Source organism: Camelus bactrianus, chromosome 23 (assembly GCF_048773025.1).
Source record: "Camelus bactrianus isolate YW-2024 breed Bactrian camel chromosome 23, ASM4877302v1, whole genome shotgun sequence".
Classification (NCBI taxonomy): domain Eukaryota; kingdom Metazoa; phylum Chordata; class Mammalia; order Artiodactyla; family Camelidae; genus Camelus; species Camelus bactrianus.
This window is the reverse complement of record NC_133561.1, coordinates 5694063-5709470: the sequence shown is the minus strand read 5'-3', so window position 1 is coordinate 5709470 and position 15408 is coordinate 5694063. Positions and strand designations below refer to the sequence as shown.

Below are 15408 nucleotides of genomic sequence, written 5' to 3'. Positions count from 1 at the left end.
TGGATGAAGCTGCCTTTCGGATTGCAAGCACATAAAACGCTTGCTTTCTGAAGTTAATAAGCCTCCGTTTTCTTGGCTGATTCAATTGACTGGTATCTTCAGTACAATGATAAAATGACTAGTATCTTCAGTACAATGATAAAAAAATGGTGTTGGAAGGCACGGACTTGTTCTCGACTTCTGAGGGACTGCCTCGACTCTCCTCAGTAAGCATAGCCCTGCCTTTAAGCAGAACAGCTGTGTTTTATAACGTGAAGAATCTATTTCTGTTTCAATGTCCAGTGACTTTGTCTTCAGGTAGAAAGTTTTAGGTCCGTTTCCTCTGCTATATGTCCTTTTTAATATTACTAGATTCACGTCTTCTTTTCTTTCACAGGGCTATATTTGAATTATAAGTTATATATTTTTTATTTTCTATACTTTTGGTTTTCTTTGAGAATACAAACATCTTTATATTGAGTCTGCTTTGCGAATCTTTTATCTATCTCTTTTTCTGCTTTTAAGTATTTTTCTTTATTTGCTTAATTTGTCACAATTATGACCACTGTGTGCTTCCTGCAGCATTTCTTCTTCTTCATGCAAATTCCAGTTATTATCTTTATCACCATGAATGTCTGTGTTCTTTGCTCAAGTCCTCTCCTCTCGGCTCACATCTCTTCTGTTTTGTTTGTTATCTCCATGCTGAATCCCTGCAAGCTCCTTTTTTGGTCTTTTATTGGCAATTGCTATTTTTAAAAATGGTGCAATTTTTATTCACAAATTTTATGTGCTCTTTCATACATTTCTTCTCTTCTGTGTTTTGCACAGCAGATTATTTAGCTACTATTTTCTATAGTTTTTTACTGTATCTTTGTATTGAATCTCTTATGGATTTCCCTTTCATGGCTTTTGAAAGAGGTTCCTTTGGGGATAGAGGGTTTTTCTACAGCCCAAACCTCCCTCCTCCCCCATCACGTGACATAGGGACAGAGTGATTCCCACATACGTGGTTCCACTGTGTGTGTGTGCGCGTGTGCGTGTGCGTGTGCGTGTGCGTGTGCAGGTGGAGCTCCACCTCTTACTTCTCTCCGGCAGGCCAGTTATAGGAAGGCTTCTACTGACATTCTTAACTTTTCTTCCTCCTTCCTTCATTCAAGACTGTAGCCCTAATTTTCCAAGGTAAACTCACCAACTAGTGTATTTTTGTTGTCACGTCTTGGAATCTTCCATCTCGATCCCCTGGACACTTCCCTGAATCTCTCCCATCACGGATTCTGACCACTCTGATACTGTTGTGTGCTCTTTCCTATATTTTGAAGTCTGAGGGTTTAAATGTGCCTGAATTTGGTGTTTGTGAAATTTTAAAAATTCCCCTTGTAACTTTATACAGTTTTCAGAAATTTTGATGATAACATGTTTAGGTCAAAAATCTGAATGGCCTTTTACTGATGCTAAGAGGGGAAGAGCTAGAGAACCGGGAACTCACTAAGGATGCTGTCAGCGTAGGATGGGTTAGGAGACGCAGCATAACCTGCAGCTTACAAGGTACTTTTTTTTTAACTTTTATATAAACATTTTTATTGAGCTATAGTCATTTCACAATGTTGTGTCAAATTCCAATGTAGAGCACAATTTTTCAGTTGTACATGAACATACATTCACTGTCACATTCTCTTTTGCTGTGAGCCACCACAAGATCCTGTATATATTTCCCTTTGCTACACAGTACAATCTTATTTTTCTATTCTACATTTTGAAATCCCAGTCCCTTCCCACCTCCCATCCCCCTGGCAACCACAAGTTTGTATTCTATGTCTATGAGTCTGTTTCTGTTTTGCACTTTTGTTTGTTTGTTTGTTTTTTTAGATTCCACTTATGAGCAATCTCATATGGTATTTTTCTTTCTCTTTCTGGCTTACTTCACTTAGAATGACATTCTCCAGGAGCATCCATGTTGCTGCAAATGGCGTTATGTTGTCAGTTTTTATGGCTGAATAGTATTCCATTGTATAAATATACCACATTTTCTTTATCCAGTCATCTGTTGATGGACATTTAGGCTGTTTCCATGTCTTGGCTATTGTAAATAGTGCTGCCACGAACATCGTTACTTTTTAAATGCTTAGCTTTTACTCTGTTAGTATTTATGTAGGTTGCATCAAATAACACTAATTCCTCACATCTCTGTATACACACCCTTTGGCCAGGTCCTTTGACTCCCGTCCCATCAAGAAATGGAGTCTGTTTCTCCACCCGCATAAATATTCGCTGATCTCATAACTTGCTTTGGCCAGTGGATTAAATCAGAAGTGACACTGCACATGGGAGCTCTAAGCCCAGGTCTCAGAAGACCTGGTAGCTTTTGTCCTTGCCCTTGTAGAGCCCTGTCCTCACCCTGTACAGACACCAGCCTAGGCTTTCTGAAGGTGAGAGACCAAAAGGGAAGGGCCCAACCTAACTTTGGCCCTAATTCCTAGATAAGTGTGTCAAGCCATTTAGGCCAGCCAGCTGCAGCTGAACTCCTGGCTGATTGCAACTGTGTGGCCCACCCGAAGGGAGACCGGCAGAGCATCCACCTAGCTGAGCCCGACCCAGGCTGCTGACCCACTCACTTGTGAGCCTGCAAAATGGTGGTGATTGTCAGCCTATATAATCTGGGGGCTTTGTTATAGAGCAATAGGAACTTGATGCAACAGTTCAGTGTATTTATTAAATATTTCACTGTATCTATGCTGTCATCAGATATGATATGAAAAATCTCATGCATTATTATGGTTTTTAAATAGTACAGTATGCTACATTATAGAATAAGATTTTAGTGATGTGCTGAAAATAAGGTCTTTGATACTACATAAAATGAGGTTTGTTGATGTATTCAGAATTGCTTTATCTTAAATCAGAGATTCAGCATTCTAAATTACTGCTCTCACACACATTTGGTTGGAACTCAGTGGCAATATATATTAAGTGTGTCAAAAATTTAATAATTTACCCAATAAATTGTATATATGACTAAAAGATACTCTAAGATTGTGGAATACATTTTATATTTACCAGTTGGAATACGTAGTGTATCACTTTTTAACTTGTCTCTAGAAGGTTTTCAGTCATTCCAAAGAGCAAGGTCTTAAATTGATTTCTAGGCAGAATTTCTTTGAAGATGTACAGAATCCATGGTGAGTAAGTAATCAAGAAAAACTTCGAGTTTCAGGGCAAAGATCAACAAGTTCTGAAAAAGAAAGCCAGCCTCGTCTCTGACATCTCACCTCCACTTATTAATTTGTTTTAAAATTGGGTTAAGTTCCTTTTTTTTTTAAACACTTTTTTTAATTGAGTTATAGTCATTTTACAATGTTGTGTCAAATTCCAGTGTAGAGCACAGTCTTTCAGTTATACATGAACATACATATAATCATTGTCACATTTTTTTTTGCTGTGAGCTACCACAAGATCTTGTATATATTTCCTTGTGCCATACAGCATTAATCTTGTTTAGCTATTCTGCATATGCCTGTCAGTATCTACAAATTTTGAATCCCAGTAAGTTACTTTTTTTATTTGTTGAGATAAATTCATTTAAAAAATGTCAATTGCTTCATGTACAGTGTCCATAAAATAAACTGCATTCATTTTTAGTATAGATTTTGATGAGTTTTGACAGAGGTGTTTTGATGAGCTTTTGACACCCCGCAGTCATTACTTCAGTCAAGATCTAGAACATTTCAGTCGCCTTAAAAGGTTGACACTGTCCCTTCCCAGTCAGTCTCCACCCCTAATCCTTGGCCTTGCACACTCGCTCATCTGTTCTCTATCACTCTTGATTACACTAGTGCTTTTCTTAGAATTCCATGTAAATGGCATCATACTACTAGTCTCTACTCTGGGCCTGACTCCTTTTGCTTAGTGTCATATGTCAGAGATTCACTCATTCTGCTGCATGTATCAGTAGCCTATTTCCTTTCATTGCTAAGCGATGCTCAGTTCTATGGGTGGACCACAGGTTGTTTATCCATTCATCGGTTGATGGGTATTTTAATTGCTTCCAGTTTTTGACCACTATCAATAAAGCTTGTATAAACATTTTTGGACAACTCTGTATGGAGGTACATGAATGGAAATTTCTTCTGGGTAAATACCTAAGAGTTGGAATGGCTGATAAAGAGTAAGCACATATTTGACTTTATGAGACATTGACAACCCGTTTTCCAAAGTGATTTTACTGTTTACATTGCCATCAGCAGTGTATGAAAGTTCTAGTTTCTCTACATCCTCACCAACACTTGATATTTCTCAGTCTTTTAAATTTTAGCCTTTCTAGTGTGTGTGTGTAGTGATACCTCATTGTGGTTTTATTTGCAATTTTTTGATGACTATTAGTTTTGAACATCTTTTCATATTCTTTTGGTTATTTTATCTTATTTTCAAAGTGTCCATTGAAATGGTTTGCTTTTTTTTTTTAAGTTCGGTGCTTTTCTCCCTCTTATCAATTTGTAAGAGGTTTTAAAATTAAACTAAAAAGTTCCTTTGCTATCTATAGAATATTTTCTCCCTCTCAGTGGCTTACCTTTTATTTTCTTAGCAGTATACAAAGAAGAGCTGAAATTTTAAATTTTGATAAAGTGCAACTTACCAATGTTTTTCTGTTATGGTTAATGGTTTTTGTGTCATAGCTAGGATATCTTTGGTTTCCCCCACAGCTGCAAAGTTTTCGTCTTATGTTTCTTCTACCTTTTTAATAGCTTTAACTTTCCACTTAGATCTATGATTCATTTTAAGATAATTTTTGTGTGTCGTATGTGGTCAAGGCCAAGATGCATTCATTTTTTTTTTCCGTATGGTTATGCAGTTGCTCAAGCACCATTTATTTGAAAGCTCTCTTTCTGCGTTAAATTACCTCATCTACTTTGCTGCAATTGAATATATACGTGTAGATCTATTTCTGCACTCACTGTGAGCTCAGGACGTTTTAAAAAGTAGTCGTCTTTATTTTACTTGTATTCTGACGGCCTCTTAACACATAACCATAACCGAGTCACACTGAAGGACTGACTAGCTGAAGGAGTGGGGGCTGGGAAGGAGGGATTGTTAGGACTGGAAGGTGGTGGGGAGGCAGCCCCAGCAGGAAGTGAAGGTGTGCAGCAACACGCATGCACCGAGCACTGGCTGGTGGGAGAAAGACAGCCCGTGAGAAAGGTTTGTCTCACTTTCACAATAAACATGTATTTTAATTAAATAATGAATGAATTGATGGATGAATAAATTGGGAGGTGGAGTAGCAGATAAATGTTCTCTCCTTATAAATTACTACTATTCCTGCTTTTTTAAGACTTTCAATGCATTTCATTCTAAGACCTGTTTGGCATAGTGTGTCAATAAGCAGAATGAATTTCGGTGCCATCTGGTAAAAGTTTCTCATTTTACATGTTAAGAAAACATTCCAGCCACCGGGGAGACAGATAATGTTCAAGGCACATAGCAAATGGTCAAAGCAGAATCTCGATCCAGATCTTTGGACTTTTTGTGCAGGTTTGGGTTCCTTCAACTACACTCAAAGTTTTGTTTCTAACATCAAAAGTGGTGCTTTTAAATAAATAACTGAACCAACTTCAGTAGGCTAAAAAGGATTTTTAAATCTCTTAAAGTATACCTAAAAGGGAGTGAATGTTTTGCCAATTGTTAAATCTCATGCTTTCTTCCCTCCAAGATCAGTTTGGGTCTAAATAATGTTTGAAGACTTTATAGTACTGTCCTGGGATATAATGCCTAATTGTGTAGTGCTCAAATCAAGCAAGGGGTATGTGCACATCCCCTTCTGTATAGTTTTTAAAGCAGGGTTACGCTTGCAGGAAATCAGACATCTGTGATAGTGATGGGAACGTAAGGAGCTGTGAATAGTTTGTTGTTCCTTTCTGTCTTGTGATTGAATATAAACTGTTATATTTACTTATTTCCTGAAAAAAGAGGTCCCTCTCAAGAATGAGGTATTAAGTCTTCTTTCTGCAACTAAATTACATCATCAATAGACAATGGATCAGAATAAAGATATTCAACATTAGCTTTAGGAAACAGAATGGCTTTCACAGCCAAGGCTAGACTTGGGACTAAAGTAATTTGAAGGCACTAATCTGTTAACAGAATGAATGTGTCTTTCATTCAGGAGAAGGGTTGGCCAGTAGTGGAAACATAGCCCAAAATGTTAGGGATATAGACGCATGCAAATTAGTGCCAGTAGTGCTGAAAGACGAGAATGTTCTTTTTTTTTTTTAAACCTTTCTTCTTTCTTTCTCTCTTTCTCTCTTTCTCTCTTTCTCTCTCTCTTTCTCTCTTTCTCTCTTTCTCTCTTTCTTTCTTTCTTTCTTTCTTTCTTTCTTTCTTTCTTTCTTTCTTTCTTTCTTTCTTTCTTTCTTTCTTTCTTTCTTTCTTTCTTTCTTTCTTTCTTTCTGTGAGAACATGTAAGATCTATTCTCTTAGCAAATTTCAACTATACAACACAGTGTTACCAACTACAGTCACCATTTATAGTTCGATCCTTAAACCTTATTCATCTGGTAACTGAAAGTTTGTACACTTTTACCAGTCTCTCCCAACTTTCCCCCACCCCCCAGCTTCTGGTAGCCACTTTCTGCTTCTATGACTTCTACTTTTTTTTTTTTAAGGTTTTTTTTTTTTTTTTCAGATTTAGATTATAAGTGATACCATATAATATTTGTCTTTCTTTGTCTGGCTCATTTCACTTTCATAAATGTTCTCTGAGTTCATCCATGTTGTTGCATATGTCAGGAGTTCCTTCTTTTTTAAAGGCTGAATAATATTGCATTGTATGTATATACCACATTTTCTTTATCCATTCATCCTTTCATGGACACTTAGGTTGTTTCCATATGTTGGCTATTGTGAATAATGCCACAATGAACATGGGAGGGGAGTGTAGATATCTCTTCGGAGATAATGACTTCATCTCCTTTGGGTATATACCTAGAAGTGAGATTGCTGGATCATATGGTAATTCTATTTTAAATTTCTAAGGGAACCTCTATACTTTTTTCCGTAGTGGCCTTATCAGTTTACATTCCCACCACTAGTACACAAGTGTTCCTTTTCTCCACATCCTTACCAATATTTGATGTCTCTTGACTTTTTGATAGCACACATCCTAATATCTCATTGTGGTTTGATTTCCCTGATGATTAATGATGAACAGCCTTCCATGTACCTATTGACTATTTATATGTCTTCATTGGAAAAATGTCTATTTAGGTACTTTTCCCCCTTTTAAATTGGGTTATTATTACTTTTGCTATTGTCTCTAGGAATTTATCCACTTTTCTAGGTTGTCCCGTTTGTTGGCATGTAATAGTTTATAGTGGTATCATGATGGTATGTATTTCTGCAGTGTCAATTATAATGTCTTCTCTGTAATTTCTGATTTTATTTGAGCCCTCTCTCTCTCTTTTTTTCCCCTTAATTTAGCTAAAAGTCTGCCAATTTTGTTTATCTTTTCAGAAAACCAGCTCTTGTTTTGTTGACCTTTTCTATTATTTTTCTGGTCTCTGTTTCATTTCAGAGATGCACTCTGATCTTTCTTACGTCTTTTCTGCTGCTAACTTTGGCCTTTGTTTGTCCTGTTCTGGTCTTTGGTTTAGACATTTAGGTTTTTTTTGTATGAGAGCTTTCTTGTTTCTTAATGTAGGTGTTTATAGCTATGAACTTACCTCTTAGAACTGCTTTTGCTGAATCCTTTGCTGTATACTTATATCAGACAAAATAGACTTTAACCCAAAGACTGTAACAAAAGACCAAAAAGTAATTATATAATGATAAAGGGGTATATAATAATTGTATATATAATATACAAAGGATATAACAATTGTAAATATGTATTCACTGAACCTATGAGCACCTAAATATATAATGCAGATTTTGACAGTTGTGAGGAGAGAAATAGCCATACAATGACAGCAGAGGATTTCAGTATTCCACTTTCAACAATATATGTGTTATCCAGATAGAAAATCAGTAAAGAAATATTGGATTTAAACTACACATTCAAACTGATAGCCTAACAGACACACATATAGAACATTCCATGCAACAACAGCAGAATACACATTTTTCTCAATTATTGCACATGGAACATTCTCTGGAATAGATCATATGTTGTGTCACAAGACATGCCACTGATTTTAAGAAGACTGAAGTCATATCAAGCATCCTCTCTTAACACAACTGTGTGAAAGTAGAAAGCAGTTACAAGAAGGAAACTAAAATATTCACAGGTATGTGGAGATTAAACAGTAAGCTCCTCAGTGACCAGTGGGTCAATGAAGAAATTGAAAGAAAAATTTAAAAAAAAATCTTGAGGTAAATTAAAATGAGAATGTAACACGCCCAAACTTAACTGGAGAATGTTCTGAACTACAGGTATGTGTCTTATTCGGGTGTCCAGTGTAATCCTGCTGTAAGGAGGAGTAGTTTGGGTTGCCTGATGTCATTAGACATCTGGGTTTTATGTCCCACTTCCCATTCTCTAATTTGTGGTCATCAAGTCATCTTCAATTTATATTTTGGCTTCCCAGAAGCACATTCATGTTGACAGTGTGCTGGCCAGAGGATATTAGTTTCCAGGTCTATTAATCATTAATATTCTAAAAGTTATTGAGTAAAGTGTCATTTTGATTTCATATCTCAACCTCAGCCAACACAAATATGGTACAGACTCTGCATCCGCGAATGCGATAAGCAGCTGAGGAGATGGTCGTCCGTGAGTCTGCAAGGGAAACATGGTAGGAAGAAACTCTCGTGGAGGATGAATCTTGGCATTGTGTCAGATGTTACTGAGCCAGCCAGGGAGGGACTCAAGGATTACTAATATTTGGAATTCAGTTTTAGTTTTTTCTTATCTGCATTATAATTCACTTACATGATCTTCTCATTTCCAATATGGAACCCTGTGGGGTTATGCGTTGGAAAGAAGGGAACATGTTTTGTTCACCTTTGTAGCAAAATTAAGCTCAGCTACAGAAAAGTGATGAGTTAGTTATGAATACAAGAAGGAGCCAAGAGAGATGTCTGGGGCTCCGCAGTGATCCCAGATCTTCAGGTCTGGGTTTGACAAGGAACAGAACAGAAGGGTGAGTGTCCTCTCATCCTCAGTGAAATTGTCCAGTGCAAAGAAGTGTTGGATATATTGTTTTCATTATTCCTCTTTGTGCAGCAATTGTCTCTTAGGAACTAAGTTGAACAGAGACTCACAATGCATTTTTTTTTTAATCTCAGGTAGCATGTATATTTTTCTTTAAAAATGTAGGTGCTTGTAAGAAGAACATCCTTATATGATTAAAATAGAATCACAGATGACTTTTTTCCCTCAGGAGTATCATTTAATGCGTGGGAAAAATATTAGACTGACATTGGTGATAGTCCTTTGTCACCACCTGGCTCACGTGGATATGTTTTAAACTTAGATTTTGGAACAAGAAAGGGATAGCTATAAAAAAATGATATCATTTTCAACAGGATAATCTCCAGTGACTTTTGATATGATAGAGTCTGACAAAGTATTTCCATCTAAATACTCTTTCTGTGAAGTCATGTGGTACAGACTCTCTGTCATTCTCCCGCTAAGCAAGATTTAAGGTTCTGACGAGTGTTTCCCTTGGACTGAGTTAAAAGGTATGCATTTGTAGTCAAACGAGGTGCAATCTTCTTCGTTCAGTTCGAAAGGAAGAGTGTATACCTGTTTCTCTTTGCTCACTGCAGATGAAATCAGGCATTTTACTGTCCCCTTAATAACGTCTAGACGGCACCGTGTCATGGTTTGTGAGAAAGTGTTCGCTAAATTAATGGAAGCATAAGCTTTAGCGCTACTTCTGTAAAATTAAATGTGGAATTCAATAGACTGTGTCTAAACTAAACAGAGCACTAAATTGAATTTGTATTCCTTCATTTTGGGTTAAGAAAATAAAGGAATTACTGGTAGAGCATAGAATGTGGATTATTCATAGAACTGGAGCAAATTATTAGTTTTAGATAGAAGACACGCATATGTAAAAGAATGCTTGGATATTTAAGGTAAGCCATGATTTATGAGCTTAAACATACATCAGGAGAAAAAATATTTATGTTAAGGCTGGAAGGTTGAAATTGCATTTTGTGTTTGTTTGTTTGGAGTGGGGGAGGTCTACAAAAAGCTGGAATTAGAAAACATAGATTCTTTATGGAAAACACAGATCAATGGTTGGAGAGGAGACGTGAAAGGAAACTTCTGTGCCTCATAAGAAACTCTCAAATACTAACGGAGAGGCAGCTGCTGCGGGATTTAACTGTGGGGGACTGGCCTTCATTCCATAAAAATCTAGAAAACGGAAGAAAACATGTGAAACATCTGTTTAATATTTAGAAGAATAGCATGTGGTTTTGATCCCTGCTAGGAGAGAAATAAACATGGTGAACCCTACCCACTGTGGCTTTCTGACTGAGGGAAACGTCTGGACGGCAGTGCGGGGAGGAGCAGCCAGACAGATGGCAGCCTTGCTGAGCTGAGGAGACAGAATGTGTAGCTCAGGGAGGCCTTAGCAGGTGGAATTTGCGGGGCAGGGTGTTAGATATTTGGGATTTGCATAGAGAGAGAGAGAGAAACCTCCAACACTCAGTGAAGTAGATCTGTCACCTCTTCACGCAGGAGAAAATCCCACGTGGCCAGGCAGAGAGCCATTGTAAGGTATAGAGTAAGGGTTGCTCCAGACCCACACTCACAAAGCTTAGAAAACAAGCCTTGAACAGATTAAGCTGATTTGGGCGAAACCTAGTGTCGAGAACTCTAAAGGGTCTGTGTGAAATGTCACCCCACTTGTATGTTCATGTGTTAGCCTGCTATGGTTTCATGGAAGCTGGCGAGAGACCCAAGACCCCTGGATTCGAGACAGTAGACAGTTTATTATTTGCAGCAGTAACAGTAACCAGAGTGTATGTACTTTTTGTGTTGGTTTCCTGAATCTCAGTTCCCACAGGCAGTGCAAGGAACTGGGTGTAACGGGGGGTTGTGTTACAGGAGAGGAATCCAGATCTTAAAGAATCTGAATCTTTTATCATGGAAAACAAGCATGCCTGTCCTTTGCTCCAGAGGGAGACATTATTATTGAGGATACTGTTCATTTGCTTGAAAGGGAGAGCATTTCTTTATTTTCCAAGGTTCATTTCTATTAAAATATCCTTGAAAAGGTAGCACAAACCAGAGGCAGCTCATAACTTGCAACAAGATTTACAGAAATGTGAGAAACCCATGGGGAAGTGTGTCCCAACAGTCTTCACCATCATTTCTACACTATTTTGTCCTCTGGTAAATTTCCCCATGAGTATGCCACTCTCTTGGCCACTCTGACCAATGTGATTGGCAGTGTCTGGGACCAAATCCATTCTATTTATCTTGTGGAACATTTAATTAGGGCCACTATCAATAGGACTTCAAGCAGCAGGATGAGGCCAACAGTAGTTTTGACCTCAGTTACTCCCCCAACCAGCTAAACAAATCTCCATAACCCATTAAAGTCAACTTTAGGAAGCAACCTTGAACAACTGATAGCTCAATGAAGATGTCGAAAGGTATCGAAAGAAAATATTTGGAATTGGATGATATGAAAACACAACATATAAAAAAGCCATGGAATGCAGTGAAGGCAGTGTCTGGATAGAGATAGATAGCTTTAAATGCTTATTTTGGAAGACAAGTAAGATCTAAAATTATTGATTTAAACATCCACCTTAAAAGTTGGGAAAAGAACAAATTAAATCAATAATATGTAGAAGAAAGGAAAAAAATAAAAAGGAAAATCAATGAAATAGAAGCTGGTTCTTGAAAATAAAAGATAATCAATATTGATAATTCTGTAGCCAAACTGGTAAGGAAGGAAGAGAGACGACACAAATTGTGAACACTGGGAGTGAAAGAATGGATATTCCCAAAGATGATAGAGAAATTGAGTGGAAAATAAGAGAATACTATGAGCCAATATATGCAACAAAATAGACAACTCATATGAAATCGATGAACTCTTGAAACAGGTAACCAAGTTGAAAATCTTAATAGGCCTGTATAATAATTTGCTAGGGGTGTCATAACCATGTGCCACAGATTGAGTGGCTCAAACAACAGAAATTTATTTTCTCACTGTTCTGGAAGCTGGAAATCTGTGATCAGGGTACAGACAATGTTGATGTCTTCTGAAGCCTTTGTTCTTGGGGTGTAGATGGCTGTCTCCTCCCTCTCTGTCTTCACACTGTCTTCCCTCTGTGTGTATCGGTCCTCACCTCCTTTTTATATAAGGACATCTGTCATATTAGATGAGGTCTAATCATCTCATTTTAAGTAAATGACCTCTTTAAAGGCTTCATCTCCAAATGCCATCACATTCTGAGGAACTGGTAGTTAGAGCTTTAACATAACGAATTTTGAGGGGGTACAGTTTAGCTCACAGTATCCTATATATTAAAGAAATCAAATTTGAAACAAAACCCCACCACCAAAAGTCTAGATCCAGATGATTTTATTCATGAATTTTATGATACATTGAAGAAAGAAATAGTACCAATCTTGCACACACATTTGGAGAAAAATCGAAGGGAGACTGCATCGCATCTTGTTTTATCAGGCTACCATAACTCTGATACAAAAATATTACAAGAAGAGGATACAAATATCCTTTAAAAAGACATTACAAGAAAATAATAGATACAAATATCCTTTAAAAATGGCAAGTCAAATCCATTAATGTATAAGCATGTCAATGCATTATGACTACGTGGAGTTTATTCCAGTAAAGCAAGGTTGATTATACATTTGAAAATCAATGTAATTCACCTTATTGACAGATAAAGAGAAAAAAAAAAAAACATATAATCACATCATTCTTTCCAGGGAAAAAAAGAAATACCAATTCATGATTTTAAAAAATTCTCACAAACTCAGACTAGGAGGAAACTTCTTCATATTTAAAGAGATAACCTTCACATGGCTTAAGCTAGCATCATACTTGGTGGTGAAAATTTGCACTCTTTTCCTTCAGCTTCAGCAGTATTTCCACACTCACCACTTCTGTTCAACATTACACAGGAGGTTCTGGCCAGTGTGATGAGGCAGTGAAGAGATATGAAGGCAGACAAATTTTACACAAAGAAGTATAAATATATTTGCAGGCAACATGATTGTGTCCATAGAAAAATCTACGTGATCTGTAAAAAGGCTATTATAACTTACAGTGAACTTAACAAAGTCGAAGGATACAAAGACAACATCAAAAAAAATCAATTCTCTTTCTACATACTAGCAACAAAACAACCAAAAATTGAGATTAAAAAATAACATGAGAGTAAAACACATGAAATACACAAGAATAAATTTAACAAGATATATGTAGATGGCATGTATACTGAAAACTATAAAATGTTGCCAGGAGAAATGAACAAAGAACTAAATAACTGAAGAAACATTGAATTGTAAGAATCAATATGGTTGAAATATAAATTCCACCAAAATTGACTTACAGAACTTATGCAATGTTTATGGGCTTTAATTTTTGTCGAAACTGTTAAGTGAATTCTAAAATTCATATGGAAATTAAAAAGACCTATTATTGCTAAAAATAATTTTGAAAAAAAAACAGTGGAAGATTAATATCGCATGATTTCAAGACTTACTATAAAGCTACAGTAATAAAGACAATGTAATTTTGGCACAATGATATATCTATATATTATATACCTATATCTCTTCAAATAAAACAGAATAGAGTCTAGAAATAGACTTACACATATAAGGTCAATTGAGATACTACAAAACTCTTAAGGCAATTTATGGAGTAGGCTTGTCTTTACTATAAATGGCACTTAAATAACTGGTTATCTTAAAAATAAACTTTGAATTTACCACATACAGTGTACAAAATTGACCCATAGACCTTAGCATAAAAGCTAAACTGAAACAACTCTTGAGAAGAAGACAATGGAGATCTTTTTTTATGAACTCGAGATAGGCAAAAATATTTTAGATACAAAGGCAAAATTAAAACCATAAAAAAATGGACAAATTGAATTTCATCAGAGTACACATCTGTTCTTTGAAGGACATCATTAAAGTGAAAAGGCAAGCCACAGGCTGAAAGAAGGGATTTGTAACTGATTTATATTTGTCTTAGGATTTGTATCTAAAATCTATTAAGAACTTTTTAAACTCAATAATAAGACAACTGAGAACAAAGTAAGTAAATGATTTGGACAGTTTCCCAAAATGACATAAAGATGGCCAAAAAACATGCAAATCTGCTAAAGATCACAATTTTCGAGAAGATACAAATTAAAATCACAATGAGATGTTACTCATAGTTACAAGAATATTAGTGAGAATGTGGAGTAACTGGAACTTCCATATGTCACAGGTGGAAATTAAAAAATGACATAATCACTGTGCAATTCTAAATTCCCAAAAGAGATGAAAACACATGTCTACCCAGATACATATATCTGAATATCCATAGCAACTTTATACACTATTTTAAAAACTGGGCCAACCTAAGTGTTTATCAACAAGTGAATACCTAAACATTTTGGTGTATCTGCATAATGGAATGCTACTCATCAATTAAAAAAAATGAATTACTGATAACACATAATGACATGCATGAGCCTGAAAAATATTATTCTAGTAAAGAAAGCCAAAAAAGACTATATCCTTTTCTATTACAGGCTATTAGGAGGTATTAAAAAGGAATATATATGTATAAATATATATATGTGTGTGTGTGTATAAATGAGTCACTATGCTGTACACCAGAAATTAGCACAACATTGTAAGTTGATTATACTTCAGCCAAACAAAAAAGACTCCCTCCTGTGTGATACACATTGAATTCTAAAAGGGGGAAACTGTGTAGCAGAATGTAGGTGTTTGCTTGGAGCCAAGGCTGGGGATGCAAGTTCTAACAGCGGCGCTAGGGGACTCGGGTGGTAGAATCCCTCTTTGTTGTGATGGTAGTTATGCGGATACGTGCACTTTTCACAAACACACTGAATTCTATACTTCACACTGCTGCCTTTCAGTTGTATATAAATTATATCTCTTTATAGTTGACTTAAAAAAAGAAAACTTTAAACAGCGAAAAAAGATCTTTGGGGTTAAAACAATTGGTTTGCCTTGAGCTATTCAAAACTGTTTATAGGTAGAATTGAACTTTTTCACTCATTTGATTTCAGAGGTGGCCAAGATTTTATCTGGTTAAAGAAATACGAGAATAGGTCACGTGTCACTTCTAGTTAGAAAGTTAAAACCTATTAAGTGCTTCCCCAGGCTCTCTTTTCCCCCTGATAACATTTGGGATGGTGGTTTCTGCATTAGCCCAGATTTCTGAGGGACAGGCAAGCAGAGGCTTCCTGCTGGCG

The 15408-nt window shown here is 36.4% G+C and overlaps 1 long non-coding RNA gene across 9 annotated transcripts in view; it reads left to right on the top strand.

Moving 5' to 3' along the window:
• Positions 1-15408, top strand: part of LOC141574748 (uncharacterized) — a 945654-nt gene that overhangs the window by 329042 nt on the left and 601204 nt on the right. The window lies entirely within an intron of this gene.